We start from the raw sequence: 26,437 nt of genomic DNA, 5'->3' as shown, positions 1-26,437 counted from the left end.
GTAGTGACACAAAATAATTTAACGTTGCTGCTCATAGATACTCTGCAAACACAGTTTTCAAGCTCATGGAGAGCAGCTCCTTGCGAGTAACAGTAAAGTAGCCACACGACAATGAACGAGGCGCTTTTCGAAATCTTGACCACGTTCCCAAAATGTTCCCAAGTGACCTCATACACTGTACAGGCGTCATTAGTAACACATTTGTGCTGAAGCTCTATGAGAAGTAGAGGGAAATGGCTACAATAGTGGCCAGGAACCAGACAATAAATCGGGTATATATTCATTCAACCTCGTGGCAGAGAATGTGCTGCGCTGCAGAGTAGTAGTTTTTATCACAAGGCATTGTATCGGGTGATCCAACCCCGGCCACGGCGGCCGCATTTCAATGGGGGCGAAATATAAGAACACCCGTGTACTGTGCATTTTGTGTAGTACGTTAAAGAACCCCGAGTGGAGAAAATGAATCCAAAGCCCCCCACTACAGCGTGCCTCATAATCTAAACTCGGTTTTCCAGAATGTATTTAATTTTAGTTTTTCATTGAAGTGCAGAGTCAAATCATTAAGATTCAACTCTCACATACTGTCCGATGGGTGCTGATAAAAGTCACACGTTGAGTGTCAACTTTTCTTTTATCCAGAATTCAATGCGAAAGCATTTCAGAATGTAAGCGACGTCCCTAGAAACTGTGAGTCATACGACAGTGTTTTAGATTTTATTGCAAGCAGTGCATTTTTCTTTCATTTTTACTTCTTTATTTTCGATGTTGTTAGAGTCCTAAAGAAAGGTTTTGTGTGCTGCTCAGTGAGACAAATTGGAGGGATCTTATAACTGTCATAAACATAGAGAGGTGATCTTTCTTTTCAAGCGCCACCACCGTAAAGATTGGCCTTTTGCATATGATTTACGTAGGGGCCCTCGTTTTCAGGTAAAACCCCGGAATTCCCGATATTTGTGCCTTGAAAAAAAGTCATGAATATTGGGTTAAACCCGATTTCTCCCCGAAATTGGCCCTTTTGTAAACGATAAAAATAAATGCAGGTGTTACGGAGCTAATGAACGCTGCCCAGCTTTTGCGAGCAAGTGTACAAGATATATCATAGTTTTAGTAGTATAATTAATAGGGCATATACCTTGTTTTCGCTTCACACCGGCATATAGAATATAAAAGTATAATATATCCAATGCCTACCGACATTAAGAGAACGATAGTTTGTTGGATTTTTGCTGCCGCGTTTGGCATCAATACGGCATTGGCGCATTTGTATCGCGCATCCCGCATGTCGCATATACTTCAACGGTGGTAATGCGCCAGAGAGGCGAATTAAATATTAATGAATAAGCTCTTCGACTTCAGTTCTGGATGTGTTTTTATCAGTGATCCACTTTCGAAACGTCCCTTTAATGTAGAAACATTGGAAGGCTTGTCTGATCACAAGAGTGTTTCGTGTTCGTAACATATCCAAATCCAGTTCATACAGAAGGCACAATGAAACGGGAACTTGCATGCAAGAGAGCGAACGATGCTGCCATCACGGCATATCTTGCTCATGAATTCCACAACGTCTCGGAGCTCCCCTCAGGCGAACACTCGTCGGTAGATATGGTATGGACAACATTTATAAATATTTAGGCACTCCATAGACACATTTGTTTGGAATAAAAAAAAAATCTTAAGAAAGCACAATCCATGGATGGCGCATGAAATAATCCTTATCAAGCGCAAAATAAAGGGGCCCAGAAGAGCTGGGAAAGCTCGCTCTGCAGTAGTAGTGGGTCGCGAATCTCACCGCTTTCGAGCTCCCTGAAAAGTAAAGTGAGTGTGGCGAAAAAACACTTCCTCAGTCTCTGTATGCGCAGCTTTGTTAAATTGGCTCCTCATAGGTTCTGGCGATACGTAAGTGTAAAGCCTAATAACCAAGCACCTACGCCTACCTCGAGCGCAAAACAGAAAGCCAAGCTCTTTAACAGCTGCTTTCAGTCAATCTTCACTGCTGACAATGGCCTTTTGCAACGCTACCCATTTATACCAAATAATGAAGGCAAATCTTTACACACGCCCTTCATATCGCAGGCGGGCGTATTATCACTTTTATTGAATGTTGACGAAAAGAAAAGGGCTAGTCCAGATTATATTTTAAACGCCGTTTTGAATTAAATCGAGTTCCGGGGTTTTACGTGCCAAAACCACGATGTGATTATGGGGCCCACCGTAGTGGGGGACTGATTTGCGAGCACCGCCCTTTGAAATTAGACATGTTCGTGTGAGTGGATACGCTTGTTTAAATAGAACATTTCTGTCCAGAAAAAGAGCATTGTATGTGTTAGGAGTTCGTAAAAGTTACTGAAAAATCCCGAACTTGGGGCTGCCAGACAAGAAATCCTACAATTTATGCCCGATGTTTGGGCAAGGCGGAAAAAAGCCCCGCCCCCCTCGATTTCTCCCCGGTTTTTCTTTCTAAATATAACACCCAATTTTACTCCCCCCCCCCCCCACCCTGATTTTTAGAAAATGAAGAACGCCAAACGAAGGACCCTAAATATACACGTTTCATAACCCTCGTTTCTTACCGAAATGTTTTGCTTCATTTTTTCCCACCTTTCAGCAATAAATGATGCAAGCCGTGCATCGCTTCCTATACAACGCGTCTAATCACCCGAAGTTGCAGCCAAATGGAAGGGTACATCACTTCGCGTGTTTATCGCTGGGACTGCACAAGTCACAGCCGTTAAATTTTCACTAAGCGTTAGGAGTAGGGTTCAGCAACACGTGCCAGGTGTTAAAACTAGTGCGCCGAGGTACTTTGGAGCGAACGATCCAGCGCCTCCTGTCGAGCAGAGTGGGCCTAGAGGGCTATAGGCTGCCTCTCCCTCGCAGGCTCGCAGCGCCCCCGTAGAGTTGCGACCGTAGGCAGCAACAGCCTCCCCGTGCACAGGACATATGCACTGTGTGTGCCGCACCCAGCCAAGGATGTTTTTAAATACATTTCTGGACTTGAACCTTACCGTCTAGAGTACACTCAGAGGTCATGTGTTTTTGCTCTGTTAATGTATATATATATATATATATATATATATATATATATATATATATATATATATAGGCTAATAAAAAAGAAAAGGCATGTTGTTCCCGGCAGAACTATTACCTTCGACTGAGTATTGATGACGTGATCTCCAGTAAAGCTTGCCACGACGTTCGGGCTTCATCCTAAATCCAGTAACCCAAAGGTAGACGTCGACCAGCATCTGTACGGTGAAATTGGCCCTCTTAAACTCGTGGCGAGTGTGAGGAAAGCGGTTCTTTTCCTTCGCTATAAGCCGATGATTTATTGTGCCCTCATAATATGGCGCTGGTCCGGCTTCGCTATCGGGGCATCATTTTCCCTGCATCATATTTTAAAACTTCCTTGGCTCCAGTCCATTTATTCGCAGAACGATCATCCTTTTAAGTTGAATTTTACGTCATTCCGCAATAACATCTCCTATTCTTTCTGCGTTTTGCTACAAACAAGCAGCGCCTGATACGAACTCTCTGCCTCCGTACCTGCAATCCAATAGTCTTCTATTGCTGACGGTATGTCGGCCACGTGTCTCTCCAATATGTACGTCCGAAAAATGGAGAAACTATAAACGCAGGCAGTGCACCTTCTGGAGGGACAATCCTTCATATTACTGTCCTCCTACTCTCCCACCTCCTCGTCCCCCTCCTCCCGCACCTTGCCCCTTTTTCTCGTTCTCTGCTCCCGCTCTTGATTCAACGGAGCTTGGGTTAGCAAAATATCCTAGAGCGAGATGCCTGTTTCCAAGCAACCTGCTAAAGGCCTCGCACCAACAGTCGAGTGGACGATGCCGTGTCTTTGCTGTCGCATAGAATGGTGTGTAACGTGACCTGTCCTCCTTCTCGAAATATACAGTTTGTATATGTCAGCAGTAAGACTGCTTTATTGCACGCAGGAGCGTTCTTCTATGCGCTTAGATAAGCGGAGAAGGACCATATAGTGGGACACAATTAACTAGAACCGCGCGCTTGAGCAAGCCACGATAGCTGCCGTCACTCGTTTCGAAGCAAAGGTGTCGCCACTTTAACGCTTAGGTAAGCGCCTACGAGGGACGGACGAGGACCCTGTTCCAAGAGGTTTCATTCTTGTTTAGTTACCGGCTCCTAAAGGGCAACAAGAAATGCGCGTGTCAAAAGCGAGCGCACGCTTAGCCCGGAACTAGAAAACGTTACGTAAAAGAGCACTGGTAAAGCCCGACGAGTTATCTACTCGCCGTCCTGCATATGAAGTTAGAGTTCCCACGCAAACGTGTAGAAGCGTGTATAGTGTCGCAGCCGTGAAGGCCGACCGCGGCGGCGTGCAACGTATCGACGAGATAAATAGAGAGAAAGCAAAGTGCATGTATCAAATAGAGAATTTGAATGGTCCATGAAGGAACGAAGCACGAAGGAACATGCGTCAGATATAGACCGAAATTTCCAGTACATGTAGGCGGCCGCCATGTTTTTTTTTTTTTTTTTTAATATAAAGATCAAGATGCTGCGAGAGCTGCCTGCGGAGCGCGAGAGCGGCGCGGGCGACACCGGGTCACAGCGCGTTTGCGGTTGTCATTCGCATGCGATGACACCTTCCGAAAGCGCTGCAGCCGCCTCGTCCTCTCCGGAGGCTCTTTTAAAGATAAAGTTTATTCTCTCTGTGTCTCTGTCTGGTCCGTCTCTTGAGAAATGTTTAAACTAATACCGGGGGTAAAAGCACTATACCGAAACGCAAAGAAACGAAAAAAAAAAACGTAATGTTTGAGCAATTCTCTATTCCTGCCGCCGCCAGTTTTTATGAGTACGCTAGCTAATAGGTCCACTGGGCTCCGGAGGGCAAGATTTCATTGCAGACGGCCCCTGTGAATACCTGCCCGGATGGGTGCCAGATGGGCGTTTCGAGGCCGCGCCTGCTTCCCCGCGTTATACTGCTGACCAGATCCCGCCTCCGGCAAACGAGTGGCTGCTGGCACGCCATCCAGCCTTGCCTTTTCTTTCAATATCGCCGAGCGCAGGCGGCTTGCCGCGACACATCGCCACCAGCACTGGCGGTCGGCGCAAAGCCCTTCGCCGCCAAGACCGGAGCCACTTGTTCGATCGCGCACGCGGAAACATCCGTTTTGACAGCAGACAGCGGCGCCGGCCCCGCTGCTCGGTCCGGATTCTCGAAGCTCGCCGGATCTGCGGCCGCGGCTCAAGCCCGCGTTGTCTCCTCGCGTGTGCGTTCGCGGTGCGGCGCCCAGCGAGGAAAGACCGCCACTAAATCAGGCTCCGGAGCCGCGCTCGGGGGTCGTTGCTGCGGGACGCCGCTGTCACGCCGCGCGCGAAGCCACGTTGTTCTTACGTGCCCCACAGAGCGCGTGATTAGCGCGCGTTCGCTCTCCAATGAAAAAGGGGGAGCCTGCTGAGTGCCCGGCGCTTGCTTTGTTGCTTTAAAACCCCGAATAATTTCCGCTGGTCGGTGATTTCTTGAGGAGCTTACAGGCTTTGTATCATATGCGCGGGCTTGAAATTACTGCCCGCTGTGCATTTTTTTACTCGTCAGAAGCTTTCTTACAGCGTATACCTAATTGACTTCGTTGAGAGACTTCTTGAAGGAAGTTAAGGTCAGCGAGACGCTAACATTGCGTTTAATGAAAACCTATTATTGGTATTATAAACTGTGGAGGCCATAAAGTGTCGTTCAGTTAGGCATGCGTTGTATACCGTGCTCGCCACGGCCGCGCTGAGTCGCGACCACACTTACGTGTTCATTTCTCTCAACGGCGGGTGCCTTCCAGCATTGCTCGTAAAGTGGATGCGCGTGTTATTGTTCCCATTGTCCATGTTACTGACCGGCCTACCTACGTATCGCGCATCTCGACCATGACAGTATTATTATGCCTTATGGAACAGAATTTCCGAAACGCCATTTCAAACTGAATTTGCACGCTTGCGAAACCAATGGCCAATGGCGACGAAAGTATTTGGTCGGGATTCAAACAAAATCAAGGGGCAGCGCAATTTCTTCTTGTCGTATCCGAGGGTAACAAGCGTGGCCGTTATATAAAAAAAAAAAAGAAATACGAAACCCGATAGACAACCGCTGCGGTGGCTCTGCGTTTATGGCGTTATACCGCCGCACACAAGGTCGGGGTTTCGATTTGAGGCCGCGGCTACTGCATTCCGATGGGAGAGGAAAGGAAAAAAAAAAGAACTCGTTCCCGTCCTCAGATTTTGGTGCAGGTGAGTACAACCCAAGAGCAATATTTTGTAACGATCCATTTCCGTTCTCCATTTGTTCTTTCCGTCTTTCCGCATTGACTCGGGCGCCGTCTGTTATCGCGGGGCGAAGGGGGGGGGGGGGGGGGGCAACTCGGGGCAACATGATTGTAAGAAATTAAGAATGAGAAATAAAACGGGCGATTACAGAACGTGACCCCAGACGGTCAAAACAGGACCAGGGCCCTCCGCTACGGCAACTCTCATATCCTAGGGGCCGTATTTTGTGGCGACTCACTTTCCGTTCTTGCTCTCATCATCCGCCGCGCCGAGTGTCGAACCCCGGCGATGACGCGGTGTCGCGGCGGCGTGCGCGAGTCAACGATGAAGGACGAAAAGAATGGAGAATGATATTAACCGTCGCGGGGTCACAGGTGCTGCTTTTGGATTTTATTACCCAGAAGTCAAGGAAAACTATGCATAGTGTTGGCCTGCTGAGCACGAGGTCGCGGGATCAAATCCCGGGCACGGTGGCCGCATTTCGATGGGGGCGAAATGCGAAAACTCTCGCGTACTTAGATTTAGGTGCACGTTAAAGAACCCCAGGTGGTCGAAATTTCCGGAGTCCTCCACTACGGCGTGCCTCATAATCATAAAGTGGTTTTGGCACGTAAAACTCCATAATTTTTAAGTCAAGGAAACCCGAGAACTGAAGAAAGGTGGGCGGTAAGTAATGAGGCGCAGGTTTTTGGCTAACCGTTCAAAGAAGGAGGACAATAAGCTTACTTGTAATTCAGTCCAAAATGTGATGCGATACTGGAAATATTTTTACATCATAACGCTCAGGCTTACATAACCTAAGTTATTCATTAGATTTTAACCATTTTCTGTTTTGTTTTGCACATTACACTTTGTCGATGAGACAGTATAGTTGCACACCGCATATAGTTTGAGCCCACAGTACTTTCCACGTTACGTATCACTTACTCCGCCAGACGTCTAGGTTGTTGCCTTCGTGATCTTTTGTAAAGCTTTAAAGAGCAGCTCATTTCAGCGGCCTCAACTTCTGCTGTCTACCATTCTCTGGAAGGTCGATAAGGTACTTTGATGGGCGGCGATGACGCCGGTCCAGCACCGCGTTCTGCCTGCACTGACCGAACCTTGTCGCTGTCAACGTGCATCATGGTGCGCCCGACGAGACTGGCAAGGGTTGCGACGGGGATGCTTTTAGCGGAGGCCTCGTCATGTCCGCCGTCCCGATAGGAGCTGGCACAGGTCAACGAGCAAAGTATAGAGCACCGGCGACGCTGGAGCGGGCTTCACGGTGTTGTTAGCAAAACGCTCGCTAAAACTTAGAAGAAAAAAAGAAAGATTGATGTCCCTAGCATGGGGCCGAGAAAGCTCCAATGATATTCTCCGAAAGTCGATGGGCGGGATCGCGCCTCTCGCCGAGTGCGTGCCGAGTCTTTCTTTCTTGTTCCTCCGAACGTGGCGCTTACCGCTCCGGGTGACTGGCCAACCAGCCGGCGGTTAGTGTGAGCGAGGGATGGGGAAGGGACGCACTAGCTTGAAAGAGAGCAAGCTGGACAAGGAAAAGTGGACGTTGGACAAAATAATACTGAAACGGAGTAACCATAAAAAGACCGATATTAGGCAAGAAAATGTATAGCGCACGAAAGAAGAACGAAGGTTGCGGGTATACTAAAGTTATCTAGAATACAATAAGGAGTTTTGAGAAGCATCCAATTATTAATTCAGGACATTCACATAGGATTATTTTTCTGTCACTCACATGGTCCTAAACGGCCATGAAAACGTTTATGTGGCTGAATCCCAATGGAGAGGCTCCGAAGAACGGACAATAAGCGAAATAATTTGGTAAGCATGTTTCTACAGGCATCTAACTTGCCCCAACGACGATGGGCGAACTTCGGCTGTCGCTCTGTTGAAGTTGCAGAAACGCATTTTGAGAGCTTCGATGTCCGTGCATACTATGCGGAGCTCTAAATGGCAGAGAACGCATTTGTCGAAGTACTCTCCACGCCAGCCGGAGCAGTTCGTCATGTTTGTCACAAAGGCGCCCGGAGTGACCGTTTCGTTTCCCCGGCCGGCGTGTCTGCCTTGTTGGGAAGTAGTAAACCACGTGTATCACAAACAAGGGGACGTGCAAGTGTTTTCTTTTTCTTCCTTTCTTTTTTCCTCTGCGCACATGTTCCAATACGCTAGGTGCGTACTACATAGATCGTAGTTGCTCTAAACAGAAGGTACCGCATGTTTGCTTGCTTCCATATACTCCGCCCAGCGCTGTTGTCTGACATGTCTGAAAAAATTACGTTTTGTAGTTTTACGTGCCAAAACCGCAATATAATTATGAGGCACGCCGTAGTGAGGGATTCCTGATCAATTCTGACCACATGGTGTTCTTTAACGTGCACCCAACGCGCACTACCGCGGGCGTTTTTGCATTTCGCCCCCATCTAAACGCAGCCGCCACCGCCGGGATTAGATCCCGCGCCCTCTGGATTAGCGGCGCAACACCAATGCCACTACGCTACCACGGCAGATGAACACATGTGTGATAGTGCCTGTCATTGTCATGCTCGCAACAGCGTCGTGTCTATTCTTACGAAAGGAGGGCCTGTTCTTCTCACCCTCTTTTCTTTACTGATGCCTATCTTCATTACCGATTTATTTATTTATTTATTTATTTATTTATTTATTTGCTGTAGACGAAAGAGAAATTAGAGCTGTTGAGTCATGTTCTACCTAAATCTCTTCCCAGCAGCTCATCCATTAGGGAACAGAACAGTAACCTAGAAGCGTTCTTTTCCGACACAGATTGAAATGTCGCACCGGGATCCGCTCACGGTACAGTCTTCCCCAGTAAAAGATCCGTTTGGGCTGGTTGATGCAGGTTTGTTCTTACTTGAACAACTATCACTAGCGCTACAACGGAAGAACAAACAGTGAAGAACGCTCGGGGAAAGCGCCGCCGTCCCTGCTCTCGTCCTACTGTCCGGATATATTCAAGTAATGATTAAATTCCATTAAATCATTACGCACTATCAAGTGCAGGTGCAAATTCACGTTATTGCTAAAGTAGTCATTATTTTACCGCGTGTTTCATTTGTTTTAAGCTATGCAGGTGAAAAAAAAAATAAAGGACGCAGTAAATGGAGCAATTATACCACTTCAGTTCCATTACTTGAATATGCTGACACACACTGCACAATAAACTACGGTGAGCCCGCCATGGTGGCTTAGTGCGAATGCTGTTGCGCTGCTAAGCACAAGGTCGCGAGATCGAATCCAGGCCACGCTACCCACATTTCTCTGAGGGCGAACTGCAAAAACGCTCGTGTACTTAGATTTAGGTGCACGGTAAAGAACCCCAGGTGGTCAAAATTAATCCGGAGCCCCCCACTACGGCGTGTCTCAGAATCGAATCCAGGTTTTGGCGCGTAAAATCCCATAACGAAACTTGCACATTCGACAATTTTTTTTATGTATTTAATGGTGCAATCTTTATTTGCAGGGTCCTGTAAAACTTGACAAGAAGCTTTATGACGCGACAAATAAAGATTGCACCACTAAGCATATCAAACAATTCGTTCAGCGTGCAAGCGGCGTCGTATACCAGATTCCCTCCATCTGCAGGAGGGTGCACACAGGGAAGACAGGGCGTGGTTTAAGTACACGTGTAAGGGAGCATTAAAATAATTTAAGCGCGAATCATGGTTCGCATTTAGCTACACACTGAAGGTCACGAATTGTTTGCCAAAGTTCGACAAAACAATGGTTTTGTTTAAACACGAGGATAATTTGCCACGAAAAATAATAGAGATGTTCTTTGTTGAGAAAGCCGGTGAAACATGCATTAGTGTGCCTTCAGTAGCTTTATCGCCAAGATAAATACATTTTCTAGAGGTGTGATGATGCTCGTACGCCGTGAACGTGTGAAGCACGAGCGCCATCTTTAACTGACAGCAGCGCCGTGCCGCGGAGCTACCGGCAGATAAGGCAGGCATGGTCCAAGAAAGGTCCACGGCTGGGAATGGATATGTTGACTTCGCATTTAGAGCCGTAATTTAGATTTTAAAAAATGGAGGCAAGGACTTCCGGATTCGCCCTCGTATTTATGTCCTTTGCAGGACGAAGGCCTGTCCCAGCGACTTGTAATTGCGACTTACTAGATGATTCAATGTTATGCCTGCAAATTTCCTCATTTTCGCCCTCGGCTGCACTTCACTTCCTCTGGTACCCTTTCTGTAACTCTAACCCGTTTTCACAGTACACGTTTACACAGCCGAATTCATCGCGATTGCAAATCTAATGGAAGGAATCAGATGAGCGAGCTCGTCTAATAACGTCTCGGGCCTCAGGGAGCACGCGATCTGCACAGGTCGTAAATTGGGAGAAAGAAAACATTTCTTTTAGGACGGGTGTCGTAGTCTTCTACGTTAGAGGAGACCTTTTGCGACAGAGAATATTGACAAACATCAGCCATAGTTACCTCTCAGCTTTATTCCGGCGTGATTGTCCTGTGTTCAAAAGAGGGCGAAACACTTGGGGCAATGTATAAGATAGATATCGTGCGCATGGCCTTCCCCGAATCCGCCCAAAAATCTTCTGGGAAAATAAATCACTTTGCAAGCAAAGCCCAGGACGTTTTCAGTAAAAATGTAGCACCATGATGCGGGAATGCAAACATGCAGAGACGGAGCGGCGTTTAAGAGCAGATCTGGCTCCATTGTCGTTTCTCTAAAACGCTGCCAACTTAACCCTTCCCCTTGTTGTCCGTGCGAGCACTCGCACCTCTACGCTGTTTGCCTATGTCTAGGCACTGTTTATCTTCCGGCACGCAGTTGCGACTCGGGGTACAGGAAGGTGGAACAGCAAGGCAGAAATAAAAGGACACACAATACAAAAAATTAAGCCGCCTGCTGTTTAAAAAGTGACACCTGTAAAATTATTTTGCAAGAGCTCGCCGCACCGTAACGCGACTCTGCATGGTGAGCAAGACGCGAGCGTGTTATCTAGGAAGCGGCAAGAACTGAGCGTTCTCGTAAAAAAAGAACGAAACAAAAGGAGAAACTCGAACAATGGCCAAATACGGAAGACTTTTGAGTAACAAAAATGGGTGACTTCGCTCAGCGTAAGTGGAGCGCATGAGTCGTCTTTCCATGACGCCCTTCTATTTCTTTTCTCTATAGGCTTTCCTTTTTCCTCGTGCGTTGTTCTTTTTTGCTTCGGTCGCGCGTTTATCGTGTGTCGTAGCACTGGCAACGGGCGAAAGCAAGATCTGTGCCACCAGGGGCGACTTACAGCTTTGTGCGGGAGGCACGCGAGGCTCCTGCAGGGCCAAGCTGGTGACGTCAACGGCGCGCGAGCGTTGATGGCCTCTTGTGGTGCTCGCTTCGAGCTGCGCCCGCCGCGCTGCCTGGACTGGGCACGCCCTGCGCATCGAGGGGCAAACATCACATTCAGCATCCTCTGGGCCCAGGACCACGTTCGCTGCGGACGAGGGTCACACGGACGAGAGTTACAGACGACGCCCGTCTGCGTGTTCGGACCGGCCAAAGCGAATTTGCTAGCTAAGCCTGATCCGAGCGACTCGCCTGAATAATTCCTGAACGAAAGGAATGGTATGGAGAGAAAAATGAAGACATGACCCTACGCACTTGTTGATGTTAACGGTTGTTACCATTGATGTCAGCCTGATAGCAGCACTCACTCCGGCACACTAAGTCGAGCATATCGTCTCCAAATCATGACAACGCTTCTGCGTGGGGACATTTTCATTAAGAGGTTGTTAAAGCACCAGAACCTATTCAGTCCCACTCAGTTGCCTGATGTTGTGGAGCGCAAGGACGCCACGACAGAAGCCCGTGAGGCCACCGTGCCCGGTCTTGCGCGTGCATCGCTCCGGCTGGCGTTGGCACTTCTGATAGCATTGGGCCTGCTGACCTCGTAGCACGACTGTGATCACCTACGACGCTGCCGCAAAGCAAATCTCACACGCGCATTCTTCTTCCTTCGACATATTTGATCGCCACTTAGACACCCATGGCTGGCCACTGTGGTAGCACCTTAGTGATGCCTGATCGGAATCTCAGTTGGTTCGTTATTTGACACACGAAGCCCGATGGCTGCCTCTGAACTGTCTGTTTAAGCGAGACGACCACCGCGCTCTACCCGGTGCTTCACTGTTGCTGTCTCTGGTCCACAGTATATAGCATGAACACAACTCTCGGCGCTTACACCGTGACTCCACGACGAGAGAGAGAGAGACGTGGGAGGGCGGGGGGGGGGGGGGTGATTGAGGACTACATATATACCACGAGCTGCGAGGTTCGAGGGACCTCGTTCGCTACGATGATTCGATTGTATCAGTGGCCACGTGCAGGTGAGCTGGGCACCCATGAGAACATGTGGGCAGAGGTCGTCCTGATATCTAGCTGTCACCTATCACGTAATTTTTGTCGAGAAAAAATTGACCGCCCCTGCTCTCTATCTCCTAATGGACGCGACTATGCTCACTCGCCGTGGTGGCTACGGCGCTGCGCTGCTAAACACGAAGTTACGGGATCACTTCCCAGCCACGGCGGCGGCATTACGAAGGGGGCGAAATGCGAAAGCGCCCGTGCACCATACATTGGGTGCACGTTAAAGAACCACAGGGGGTCAAAATTAATGTTAAATTAAAGAGCGGGTACGAATTCGTGTTATTACTGCGCGAAGAAACACGGGGACCCGGTAGAAAGCACACGACACACGCGTTGACTCGCAGCTAGTTTTATTCTGAAAGATCGTATACCTATAAATAGTTGAACGAGATACAAGTGTCACCATGTCTAAGGTGGAATGAAGAGGTGAATGAAAAAAATTATACGTCATACACATACACACACTCAAAAAAAGAACTATTCAAACTATTCAAAATTGAACAAGAGTCCCCCATATCGGCGTGCCTCGTAATCAGATCGTGGTTTTCACACGCAAAATCCCAAAATATAATTAATTTTTGTTTGCTCAGCTCAAATCGCTCTTAGGTAGCTGCATTTCTCTGAAGAAAATGTTCTTCACACTTTCAAATTTTCTGCAGTCTTTCTTTATATACTGACCAGCGTCCTCTTGATCTTTTTGCTTGTTTCTGTATTGCGCTGTTACAGCGCCTAGTCGTGACGAGGCTCCGCTGCTCTTGGTTCGCCACGAGTAAACACTGTAGGGCAATTAACTGTTGTCGGACAGCTGGACGAACATGCATTTCTCGACCAATGTGCGCTTTATCAGATTGTGATGTTGAGGTTACTATGGAAATATCTGGTGCTCGTGTAGATACAGTTCTTAGGTCAAATGAGCCTCAATTTTTATTCTACTTCATCGAAACTGGACAAAATAGAAAGGCTTTCTGTTTTCCAAAGAATTCTCTCATGCAAGCATAATCAAGAATTTATAGTTTCTGCCTCACTTTCGGTGATCCATATGATATTAGTAGTAGTGACAATTTCACCCAAAGCAATTGGACGGTGTCTTGCTCCAGCGGGAGGAGTCCTCAGTCTAGGGCTCCCGTGGCCCTGGCTGCCGAGAGAGCCCGGCTCACCAGCTATGGCTGCAGTCGTCCAGGGTGGAGCTGAGCAGCGCGGCTTCCCATTAGGACTGGCTGGGATTGGGGGATGGTGGGAACATCCGGATTTTTTGAACACGGCCAGGTAGTATGGCATAAATTAGCACATTCTTCGCAAAATGGCGCGTATTATTGAGTTGTGTGGCGTACCAATGGTGGAGTACACTTTGGTATCTGTACATGTTTCTCTGTAGTCGCCGCCAGACGACAGCCTCTTCTCTGGTTAACTTATTATGGGTTGGGGGAAGACTTCTTTCTAGTCGACAGCATTTTGTTATTTCTGCGTATTGTGTAAGAGTATGGCAGGTATCTGTTCCCGGCGCCTGTATGCCATTTGTCATTGCTCAGAGGGTAGTCGCTCGAGCTACAGCATGGGCTCGCTGACTGCCAGGCACAGAGTCATGGTCGGGGGTCCGTACTACCTTGCCTCGATGCAGTTTGTCTCGATGTGTCGTCAGCAGTCGGCGCGCCGTCTGTGTTACGCATCTGTATGCACGGCATGCCGCTTGGGAGTCCTTGACTTCGTTTGGGTCGCTCTGGATGGCGGCGAGGGCAATGGCAGCCTCTTCTACCGACCTGGATGTTCTTATGGATGCCGTGACGACGGTATCCATCACCTGGTCTATGACGCTGATAGTGATGTCCTGTGTCGCTCGTATTCTGCCGCGTCCGTGTATTTGACAGCAGGCTGTTGGCCAACATTCTGGCGTGGGCTTTTGCCGTGGCCTTCAGTCTTCCTTAATAGTGTTATGAGCGCATATTCTTCGGTATCGGGGTTACCTGTATTAGCTCATTGATTATTCATCGGTTCTCGTTTTTTTTAATACATTGTATCCATAAATACACTATATAAAGCTAATAAGAATTTGACAATAACTTCCTTATGGCAACCATGTATACAATAACGGAAGTAAGAGGACGCGGCCGAACATGCGAACATTTACTCGTTACTCAAAATGACCGATTGAATGAAAGCGAAAAACAAAATCATGGATATGCTTAAGAATGGCTGAATTGGGAGCTTGTCGTGTGTCACAAGTAAAGCTACCCGCCGTGGTTGCTTAGTAACTATGGTGTTGGGCTGCTAAGCACGAGATCGCGGGATCGAATCCCGCCGACGGCGGCCGCATTTCGATGGGAGCGAAATGCGAAAACACCCGTGGTACTTAGATTTTGGTGCACGCTAAAGAACCCCAGGTGGCCAAAATTATTCCGGAGTCCCCCACTACGGCGTGCCTCATAATCATATCGCGGTTTCCGGCACGTAAAACCACATGATTTCATTCACAAGCAAAGCTAAGCATTCTTGCGGAAACACCGCAATCTCGCGTACAGGAAGGGAGCGCAGCGTCGACCTTGCGAGCCGAATGCCGCCTGATTTGATGGCGCGCTCACGAGGGCGAGGACGACGCACTTTTGCTTCTCCGCGAGCACGCACTTGGCGGGAGCAGCGTTTGTGCGTACGCGAATCCTTGCGCGCCGACCATGTTTGACGCCGCAGCGTAACGACGCTGGCCTGTCGCCGTCCCGCGCTCCCAGCGCACGCCGCGTCCTCGGGGTGACGTTATCGAGTAGTCCGCGTGTTTGCGCGCCGAGCGCGCGCTAAACCAGGCCTGTGTGGCACCTAATGGCCCCCTTATACGACGCTGTTTATGACGCTGGCTCCGCAATGCGCGGCCACCGCAGATAGAAATCGGAAAAAGTGGCGCCAACAGATTTCTGTAGCGCTCGTCTGTAAAGGCTGCCATTCGTCGGGCAGCGCGAAAGTTACGAGCGCGAAAGGAAAAATGGAGAGAGAGAGAGAGAGAGAGAGAGAGAGAGAGAGAGAGAGAAATAAGAGCACGATTGTCGCGCAAGGCAGATGTTGATGCACGACGGAGCCTCCCGCCACGTTACACAGCCGTTCTGAAACGATTTCGGTCTGCTTTTGGAATGCCATAAGCAGACAGTGCTGTGGCCGCCGTTTGTATAACGCTTGGGCGCCGTGTCACAGGCGGATATGTTCCGAGGATGGTGGAGGGGTGCGTAGAACATTGCTAGTTTGACTTGTGGGTTAAAGACTGCACGTTTACACGGCGTGAACCACACCTTGGAGAGGGTTGGTGACGCAGGAGGCCAGTCCCTCTCGCTCTCTCTCTCCCGCCATACTGCTTCAGTGCACTCAGAAACTGGCTATATGGTGTGCAATGCACATGAGTGCTTTGAGCCTTCGACACAATACACAGTTTTAGCAGAGAGTACCCAAAATGGTCAGCGTACGCGATGAGGCCGCGAGTGTGTTTACCGTGCACACACGTCGGACGAGCTGCGCACGCCCACTGCCAGGTCGATGGTTTAGTGGCGTGTAAAATGGCAAATCCTACACTTTCCAACCGCGTAAATAATCCTTGAGGTCCTAAGGTGAAAACGTCAGTGAAAACGTAAGTCGGAGAAGTTGATCTACCATACTGCTGAGATCGAGATTTGTTTTCGGATGCACCCGCTCTTTTGCACGAATAATGAATTACCATACGCATGAACGACAACGCACGAAGACTAACTGTCCTCTGCACGCGGGCATAAAGCTTGTCGAGTTGTTGTCTGAAGCAAACTTTAAAACAGAGAGACTGGATTTATTGTGTTTTTAGTGGTGTTATACATTGAGTAAAAGGGGGACCTCGATCATGCAAGCTCCTTAAGAGAGGCCAGACGAGTTGGAGAGACAGGGAAAGAGGAAGAGCGATATGAAGATGTGAATGAGTGTGTGATGTGAAAGAAATATGTGAGAGTGAGCTGTGAAGCTGTTAACCAAAGAGAGAGGAGTGATAAAAGACAGGTTAGGGGCCTAGCCAGGCTGAACTCTATTGCCTTCCCTGCACTGGGTAAGGGGGAAAGAGAAAGATGAGAAATAGGAGAAGGCTTCATAGTATGCCCGCAGACACGCGCACAAGCATCCATCGGAGTCTGTCACAGGCCGTCGAAAAAGCTGGAGGACCTCAAGAAACGCAGCAGCGCTTTCGCGGCTTTATAAGACGCTATAACCGGGAAAAAATGTACGTCAACAGAGTGTTAATTTGGGCTGGATCGTTAGATACTTGGGCGAGAGACGTTTCTTCAAAAAAGAAAAAAAGTTAGCATACCTTGAACGTGATTTGTAAATGTCTCCAGGGCCCGGGCATTGTAACGATTCTACGCCGATGTCCTTTCTTTTCGCGCTTAGCCAGTGCTCAGAGCGGCGCTTCGCCGGCGTTATCAACGGGATCAGCCGGCCGTGAACGTTGGATGATTAGAGCGTCACAGAATCGAGCTGAAGGAAACGGCTCCGCTATCTTGCACTTGGTGATGGCCGCATATGCATGGTGTCCCAGCTAGCTTGGCTGGATTATTACAATTATTCTGTATAAACAAACCGAAGTAAATGTTGTTCACAGTTGAGAAGCCGCCAGGAAATATTTCGTGTGCCGGTGGTTACGTTGTCACGCGGTATTTTCAAAACTTAGTGGACTGGCTCTTTCGCGTGCCAAAATTAAGCACGCTAATTGTATCTTGCTCAAAACCTGCTTGTTCGATGTTTCTTTTGATTGTCTAGAACTTCTTATTTTAAGTGATTTCAATTCATTTATTTATTCAAGTACCCTAAGAGCCAGACGGGCATTACATAGGGAGGACGCAACCATGAATAAAACAGGATAGCGCAACTTCTTAACATACACAACTAAGCATAAAAACAAACTAAATCAAGACAGCAAAGATTGAGTTGCAGCAAAACTGATGTGACATATGAGCCATACATCTCCAATTATTAATTATAACATGAATAATTACGGTGTTGAATAATTATTTGTAATTACTTAATTGGATTACATCAACAAAAATTACTGATGGTTTCTCAATTCAGCTGCGAACAATGTGCTCCTAGTTTCGTTCGCGAAAAAATGATCCATCTTTTTTTAAACCTTGGTGCTGGGACACCCTACATTCAGCTTGTCGCTACGATTAAACGTTATAGTTGCTGGCCAACGCTCGTGTCCTCTTCTAAAGGCACGTTTTTTCGCCCAAACTGAAAAAATGTTCGGTGCGCTACCGCGCACGGTGGCAAGAAATCAAAAGAAAAGTGAAGTGAAAGAGATTAATAGTTAATAAAGGGAAAATGAGGCATCCACCCGTTCGAAGCAATTGCTACAAAATGAAGCATTAATTTTTCAGAAGAATCTAAGGTGCCAAGCAAATTAGCTCGCTAGCTGCTTTTAGTGTTCACGCTCGTTGTAGCCACTGTCCCAAAATCTTTCGTCCTAATAGTTGCCGTCTGTCCCGCGTCTCTGTAGTGTGGTAAACGTGGCTTGTTTCTCCATATGCCGCGACACAGTTGCGGCATATCTTCGGCACTGCCACATTTCGCATCCGACCGCTCGTGCGCGGGGTCAGCGCGACAGGGCAGCGATGCCAATCGTGCGCGCTAGTGCCGCTGACGGTGCAGCTATCGCTAGGAAGATGTTGACAACGCAGAGAGGAGTGGCTGCACCTGTGGACACGGTCGCTGAGCACCGAACGCATTTCAGCTTATACCGCGTGCCTCATACGAGCATCCTTGCTCTCCCTCTGAGCTTGCATGTTATCCGACCAGGACATTTCCTTCCATGCGCTAACGAGCGTTCTTGCGTTATTAAGGAAACACATTATTAATGAGGCGTTAATGGAGAGCAGGCCAGTTTTTCCGACGGTCTTTCGGACGGGTTCTTCTAAATGGACGTAGCAAAATGAGACTACCACGCCTAAAGCGGGCGCTTTGGAACACGCCACTGGATTACGCAGGATTAAAAGGTCACATCTAATTAGCGGACATATGCGTGCGCATGCACTCTTGTTTTCATCTAAGATTACGCTGTAGAACGTGTTTGCTAAATGCAACAAATCTCGACCGCGTCCCAATAATTAGCTTAAGTTACACCGTGCTCTTCAGTCTGCTCCCTGGCAGATGGTTCGCTAAGTCAAACAACGCATCCAGTATTTTTATGGCTCTACATACATAAAGCCGGTCCTTTCAGTAAAGAAATACAATTTTCTTGCAGAAAAAGAATCATGAGCCATTCCACTCTGTGAAGGTGGATGACCGGCGAAGTTGATCCGATCGGCTTCGGAAGATACACCGGCACATGCGGGTACACGTCGCCGTTCGTCGTGGAGAACCGTGGAACCGCACCCTTTAGTAGAGCCTCTCTACACGCCTTGTACTGAACTGAGGCACGTTACGCTTTATCAGCGCCTCCATACACGTGCCGCAGGCTCCACACTGCCCAACGTTCTCGCTAGGAACGCACCGCTTCCGGACATCCACCGCCTTCTGCCGTCGCTCTTCCGACCGTATGCCGTTGATTTCCGAGAGGTCGTTATCGAACCATAGGCGATCGCATACTCGGCAACTTGATTCGAAGTTGCAATCGAGAAAGTCTCGTTGGAACCTTGCGTATAGGCGCCGTCGAATCCCGGCACCGTGCCCGCGTGGCGTCAGCGTCTCTTCGTGGCATTCTTGGCGTCGCGATATGCGTCGTCGGCTCTTGCTCGTCGCTTACGTACCACATCGCGGGCACGCTCTTCTTCTCGGACCACCAGGTTGGCACGACGTCGACGGTGTCTCTCCCGTCGCCGCTCTCGCTGTCGCTCCTCGTAGATACTCTGTTCTTCATGCGTACGGATCACGTGTGGCCTTCCCATAGCAACGGGGGATTGAGATGGTACCAACAATTCCCATTGGTCGCCTTCACAGCCGCGCACTACGTCACGCACTACGTCATACATTCACAGACAGACAGCTGTGAAGGAGCGCCGTTTTAGACACAGGTGGCCGGTAAACCGAGCTCTGACGTTAGCGGCGATATGCGTTTGCTTTGTTGACTGTTTCGTTCTCACTTTTTAGGGGAGAGCTTTTCCTCGTGGACACCATAAAATCCCGGATCCTAGCCATTTCGCTGTAAAAACTGTAATTTGTTGTGAGGCTTGTGATGGATGTTGTGATGGTTTACCACTAATTCTCGCCGCTTCCAGTTGAGCTTTACGTTGATATCGACTCCCATCCGCAACATGAATGTCTCTTCGATGGTTTCGTATAGAGATTACCATTCGCATCTTCGCTAGACGCATTGAGCGTCTAGCGAAGATGCCTGATATATGCATAATTTATTGCATCTGTGACGTTTTATTGCGTACTCTTTATATAAGGTGTCGAAGCGACATTTTATTGCATCATAGACGCACTGGGAGTCTATGATGCAATAAGCCGTTACTTTGACACCTTACATAAAGAATGTGCAAGCCCAAATGGCAAGCTTCTTGTCATTTTTGTTTCGTGTAATTTCGTCTTGGAGGGTTGCCAAGCCTGACGCTCGCGTAAGCTGCCTATGTGGTCGGGGTGAACGTACTTGACCGGACTCCTTGTAACTCAAAGAAGAACTTTGATGCATACATGTCTGGGTCAGACCTGCAAACAGTTGATAGATATCGTATAAGCTCTTATATAGCACCAAGATTCTTCTTTTCTCGTTTTTTTTTTTGGAGTCTCAAATTTGCCTATTGTGTCTGATGGGACATTTTATGCGTGCAGTTGCTGCTTCGGTTTCGAAATATTCTGCAACGTAACCATTTACCACCATCATTGCCAACTGGTACAGCGATACTCGAGAGCGTGCGTTTCGTACAAAAACGACTAGAGGGAAGAGAGAGAGAGAGAAAAGAGAGACTAGAGGAAGTGTGGCACTACTGTCTGAGGGATCGGCAAGTGTGGTGGTTTAGTCAATATGGGAAATGATATACGGTGCATTAGTCATTCAGCTCCAGCAACAATTGAAATAGGGAAGCCTGCTGCTTATTCCTTCGGAAGGCAACGCGAAATTGGAATGATTAATCATTTTATTAATGTACGCATATCAGTTCAAGCTCTGGCACTGTCATCGCGATAGATGGGATGCTCACGCGTGTAGCCTTTTCTCTTGCGATGTGGCCGCCTATCGCCAAACGGAAGGGTGCGCATACATGCGCAACAGGCTGCGCTCGTGTCATATACTGTCTAATAAAAAATTATGCAGATCGCAAGCGCTCTCGGGGTCAATATTGTGCAAAGTGTTTTGTGGGTAGCTGGCTATCTAGCCTCGTTTGGGACTGTGCAAGGGGTTACCAGATGGCACAACGTGTCTGTGTAAGGAAAGCAATGGTGTGTGTGACGCGAGCGTGTGTGTCGACAACGACAATTCGACGGCACAAATACTATGGCATGATGACTGATTTATTGGGCTCCGACAAAGAAACGCTACAACGTGTTCCGTCACAACCTGGGTGGATCCCGAATGTATAGTGTAGACTGGATAAACTGAGATGACACAAGGCATTCTTATAATTAATGTGGAGTGAATGAACACTCAGCCCACCTTGTAGCAGCCAGGCGAATTGTTTTCCAGTATTACATATACTGCGAATGCTTTTACGTGCTCATGAAGTAAATGTGTTTGTGGTAGACAGATACGCTACTGTTGCCTGTGGCTCCAGGACCTCAATGGGCTTACGCCCGCACATTGAAGGAAATAGCCCGCTAGCTTCTTGTTATATTCAGAAGCAAGATATTAAAATATTTTGCTCAGAGTATTCAATGCATGCATGTATGCAGCCGTGAACTGTAGTGCACATGCAAACTTTCCCAGTCACCCCCTTCGCCCTCCCCCCTCCTTTTTTGTATGTGTGTGTCTCGGCCATGGCACTATCGGTGGCGATAATTATCCGACGCGAGATACGACAAAAGTAGAAAAGGCATTACTGTAATTGCTTCCAGCCGGTTTGTGCGCGAGAAAAGTAAAATAAGGCATTCGGAGTTACCCTGCGGGCTCATAGTGTAGTTCAAGTTTATCCTAACTTCGCTGCAAACGAACACAACAGTCTTCGTTTACCCCTATTAACGTTGCTTCTTACATTCGGCACAAGTAGCTATTCAATTACGCATGATCGGAATCACAGCGTACACCACCTGAACAGTATAGCAGGAACAGCTCTGACCGCTTTGCTGTATATGAATATTTTTATACCGACGGCGTAAGTCGTGGCTTCTTTAAATACGCGTGCAATATTGTCATACGGCATGCGTCTGTTGTTGCAGGTTGTACAATGGCGAGGCAGCAGAGAAAAGTTTACTTCGGAGAACAGCGTTATCTTATTTAATTGACAACTCTTTTTTTAAGAGTAAAGCCGAGCGCTGCAGATAAATATTTCACCTTTTTAATTCTTGTGTATACGTTCAATCGTTCTAGAGGATATTCTGTACAGTCCTCGTGCAGTATACGTGACACTGGGCGCTGCTATTATTGGCGGTGGTGGTAAAACTTTTCGGGTGGGGTCAGCCTGGCATTTCCGCACCAGCAGTTGCCCCACCTCAACGTCCCTTTCCAGGTCACCAGGATATATCACCTTTAACGTGGGGGCGAATAACGCTTGTGTAAAGCCTGTCTTAGCGCGAGGCGCGTGTTAGCCTCTAGCGGCGAAAGAGAAATGCGATGCACGTGCTGGAGGTGGAAGACATGATTGAATTTGGGTGACACATTATCTCAACATTCTCTGGCGTTCGCCTGCGCCCCTCTTTAAACTTTCATATGGCAAAGTCGATCGCGCCGCCTTGGACACCCCGTGGGTACAAAAAGAAAGATGTCTTATTAGGCGCTCTTGTGATGGATTCACGTGGCAGTGTTTGCTACTAAACTGGCGCGGGCACGAGTTCTCACGAAAAATGCAGATGATTCTCATTTGTACTGAATACGTTTCAATTAAATTTTCTACTTCGCACACAGGGCCTGGTAAGTGACGCTAGCAATCGCCACCGGCATATTATTATGGCATTCGTAAAGCTGATGGGCCTCGTAACCTCAACACTACCTCGCGCAGCTGCTGCTCGTAGTCGTAGCTCACGAGTGCATACCTGCTCTGCAAAAAGAAACGCTCGCGCTACAGCTACGCCTGTGCCTCGAGCGAAGCCGACTGCGCGAGCCGCAAGCGGCACACAGCTCGGTGAGCTGTGCTCGGACTTGTTCGCCGTGCGCTCGGACTGCAGTGAAGAAGACGTGAAGAAAAGCAGGAAAGAGGGGGAGGGTATCCAGCGTGTAGACCTGCTGTCTGCCCTGTGATGAGGTGAGGGGTTAAACGGAATTCAATCGGATAGAAGGAGAGACGAGTTAAAATAAAGCACAGTTTTCTGTTTTTTTTTTTTTTTAATTCACGAGTGCGAGGTGTAGCGCATCACATTTCTCAATGTCTGTCACTCAGTCTTCAAGTCCTCAAGAAACTTAAGAACGCATTCAAGGCTTTCTGTGCTGAGGACGGCCTGGACAAGTGTCCGAAGATTCTCTCTTCCGACAAAGGTCAGTTGTCTAGTCTATGTAGTGCGATCAAGATTTCTTTTTCTAAGCGCACTTTAGCGCTTAGAACTGTAAGCTAAGCACCTAACTGCGTGCCTGGCGCTGTCGACAGCTGCCGAAGAACATACTTAATTGTGCTCTTGTCGGCGGCGTTTTCTCCGAATATACACCGGCTTAAGTGTATCCCATTTACTGGAATAAATTCATTCATTTTATTCAAGCAAATGGGTCCCAGATGCCTGCCTACGCTTTTACATCATCAAGCGCCGCACGACTTCACGTCTCGTCTTGCCGCGCCTGCGTCGGTCTGAAAACTTTGGCGACATATTGTATTTTTTCAAGGCTTCTAAAGGATGTAACAAACTGGGCACTGATGTGCGTATTCTCACTCTGCCACAGATCAACACATTTCTGATTTAATCTAACATTTCGATTGATCATGTTCCTAGTTATTCTCATGCTATTCTGTGTATATTATTATTATTATTATTATTATTATTATTATTATTATTATTATTATTATTATTATTATTATTATTATTATTATTATTATTATTATTATTATTATTATTATTATTATTATTATTAGTAGTAGTAGTAGTAGTAGTAGTAGTAGTAGTATATTGGTGTATATTAGTTATTCTGTGTATGTTATCAGCACTGCAGTGCATTTGTTATGTCTGTCACTTTAATTGCTTGTATGACAGGCGGCGGCGCTGTCTTGTTTTCCACTGCCGAACTATCTTTTAGATACTGTATTATATATTTGTAGCACGTTGTTATTACACACTGCAATGTGATGAGCCTTTAAGCCGATCTCGTGGCTTTCATTTCACTGACCTCTATTTCCACGGCGATAATAGGTAAGTCACAACAATAATGATTTAGCGTGCATCAAGTAAACGTGGCTGAACTGGAACAGTCAGTTCTTCTTACGCTCTTATTAATGCTTTTTTGGCAGGCTATAGGCAGGAGCTTTATCCCAGTTGTCGAGCGCAGGACTGCTTGCTTCAGGCGATTCATACGCGTTCATCGCGTTGTCAATTTACCGCTTAGCTTTTCCGCTAGATCCTGCCACCTCATCTGGGAGCTGCTGGAGTGGCCAGTACTAGCAAAATTTGACCACCTGGCGGAGGATGGCTCTACATAAAGGTGCCTACAAATAACACTAACGCTGTCTTCTTGTGCTGTGTCTCTCCATCGATGCATTTGTTCCTAGCGAAGCGTGAGGGATCAGTAAACGAGAATATCTTGTTCTTCTCATTTGGAAACGTCATATTCAATATTTTCCAACCTACTACATTTTTATTACTTACATTTTCCGCGTTTCAATGTTGTTGCACAACATAAGAAAAAAAAAAGAAAACGTAAGGGCGTGCGACAGCAGCGTCCTCGAAGAGGGTTCAAACAGCTAATGCTGCTTCTGGTATTTAATGGCTGAATTGGTGGTGACCGCGTATATGTGATGAGGTGCCAGTGTAACTGTTGGCTGCTGCTCAAAGCAATCGTACTTCTCATCCCCGTCCTACAAGCCGGTGAGTATGCTGCTCTAGATATCATCACCTGCCTGCTTCCTCTTAGCAACAGTCAACAGTTAAAATTAAATTCTGGGATTATTACGTGCCAAAACTACGATATGATTACGAGGAACACCGTAAGGGGGGGGGGGGGACTCCGGGTTAACTTTGACCACCTGCGGTTCTTTAATTAACGTGCTCTCGATTCAGGATATAGACGGGCGTTCTCGTACTTCGCCTACATCGAAATGTGGCCGCCGTGGCCTGGATTTGACCCCACGCCCAGTCAACACTTCCACCTACGCCTTGCCACTTTTAGCCGGTCGCCAAGTCGGCCATTTAGCAGAGTTACTTTTTCACATTTTCCATCGAGAGACCAACCACTGCGGCCACGCACGCGAGTCGCGCCCTCACTTCGCGTTCCTTCCTCTTATTATGCGTTGTTACTTTGAACCGCGGTAAAAATAACCAACAAAGATGCAGCAGGTTGGAAAATATTGAGAATAATGTTTTAGTATACGGTGCACAATTTGGCATTCGATCCTACGCCATTAAACCGGTAATTAATAATTTGGTTAACTGACTTCCGGCAATTATCTAGCTATGCGTACGAGAAAAAAAAAGAGTTTGCAGAATTAAACCGGTAATTAATAATTTGGTTAACTGACTTCCGGCAATTATCTAGCTATGCGTACGAGAAAAAAAAGAGTTTGCAGAATGTGACTGTTGACATATTACCGTTAGTTCCATCCTCCCACCTCCTTGCCTGCTTTTAGAGGGAAGCTTTTCTTTGCGAACTTCGTTGAGTTTCGTGATCGTGGCTGCGGCCTGGTTGTTCCATTGCCGAATAAGCCAACCAATCACAGCAGAGCACACGCGCCGCGCGCCCCGCTGGGTTCCTTGCAGCACCACCAGATGTCGCTCACCTCCACGCCTTCGAGGTGGGAAAAAAAGAACCAGAAAGCTCGCCTTCGTGCTTCCGCCGCTGCACGGTAATGAGGTAGCAAACGCTTCTTGCGAATAGAATGGATTCGAATTGCACTACGTGCGTATGCGCCTGCTGCCTCTAAGACCATGATGTGTTCAATGCGTCCGTCGTACTCGCTAGTACTCTGCAACTGCGCTCAACACAGTGCTCGATATAACTAGTATGCGTGCGTGTGTATGCGTGTGTGCCCCACTTTGTTACAATGTTGAACTCCTACTGTCGTAGTCATAACGAAAATTGTGCCACAGATCTTAACCTGTATACAAGTAACATATAAAGTTATCGTAAACGTTAGGACGTAGAGAGCCTGCCGAAAGAGAGGGACCGATATATTGAAGAAGGAAAAAGAAAGAAGCGAAAAGAAAGCATTGCTGCAGACGTGAGTTTAACGCGAAACTTAAGATCGCACTCCAGAGTGCCCGCCCACGTAGAACGCTATAATGAATGGCACTCGCTTCCAGATCGCCACGAGCCACGCTGGACGTCCGAATCGCTACCGGCCATTTGACTTGATAAAAGAAGTGGCGAAACGGTGCACTCGTCGGCGCAGCAGTTCGCCCAGCGAGCTTCGTTTGCTTTTATCTTCTCTGAGTGAACGCGAACGCGCCTAAGGGGTTTGAGAAAGGCAAGCGGTTTGGAGCGTTCTCGACGTGACGTTTTTTTTTTTTTTCCTCTTGTCTTTTCGGGTTCGCATTTCGTTCTT

The 26,437-nt window shown here is 47.7% G+C and overlaps 1 protein-coding gene across 3 annotated transcripts in view; it reads right to left on the bottom strand.

Annotated features, from left to right (window-relative positions):
- The window catches only part of LOC142566420 (U-scoloptoxin(11)-Sm5a-like), a 225,785-nt gene that overhangs the window by 161,656 nt on the left and 37,692 nt on the right, over nucleotides 1-26,437 (bottom strand). For 2 of the 3 annotated variants that reach the window (XM_075677394.1, XM_075677398.1), the window contains exon 2: nucleotides 11,563-11,693. The exons of the other annotated variant lie outside the window; for it this stretch is intronic. The gene's annotated coding sequence lies outside the window, so the exon portion shown is untranslated. The remainder of the gene's footprint in view (nucleotides 1-11,562; nucleotides 11,694-26,437) is intronic. 3 annotated transcript variants of the gene reach the window in all.

Source organism: Dermacentor variabilis, unplaced genomic scaffold (assembly GCF_050947875.1).
Source record: "Dermacentor variabilis isolate Ectoservices unplaced genomic scaffold, ASM5094787v1 scaffold_12, whole genome shotgun sequence".
Taxonomy (NCBI): Eukaryota; Metazoa; Arthropoda; class Arachnida; order Ixodida; family Ixodidae; genus Dermacentor; species Dermacentor variabilis.
The sequence above is the reverse complement of the archived record's forward strand: the minus strand, read 5'-3'. Positions and strand labels throughout refer to the sequence as shown.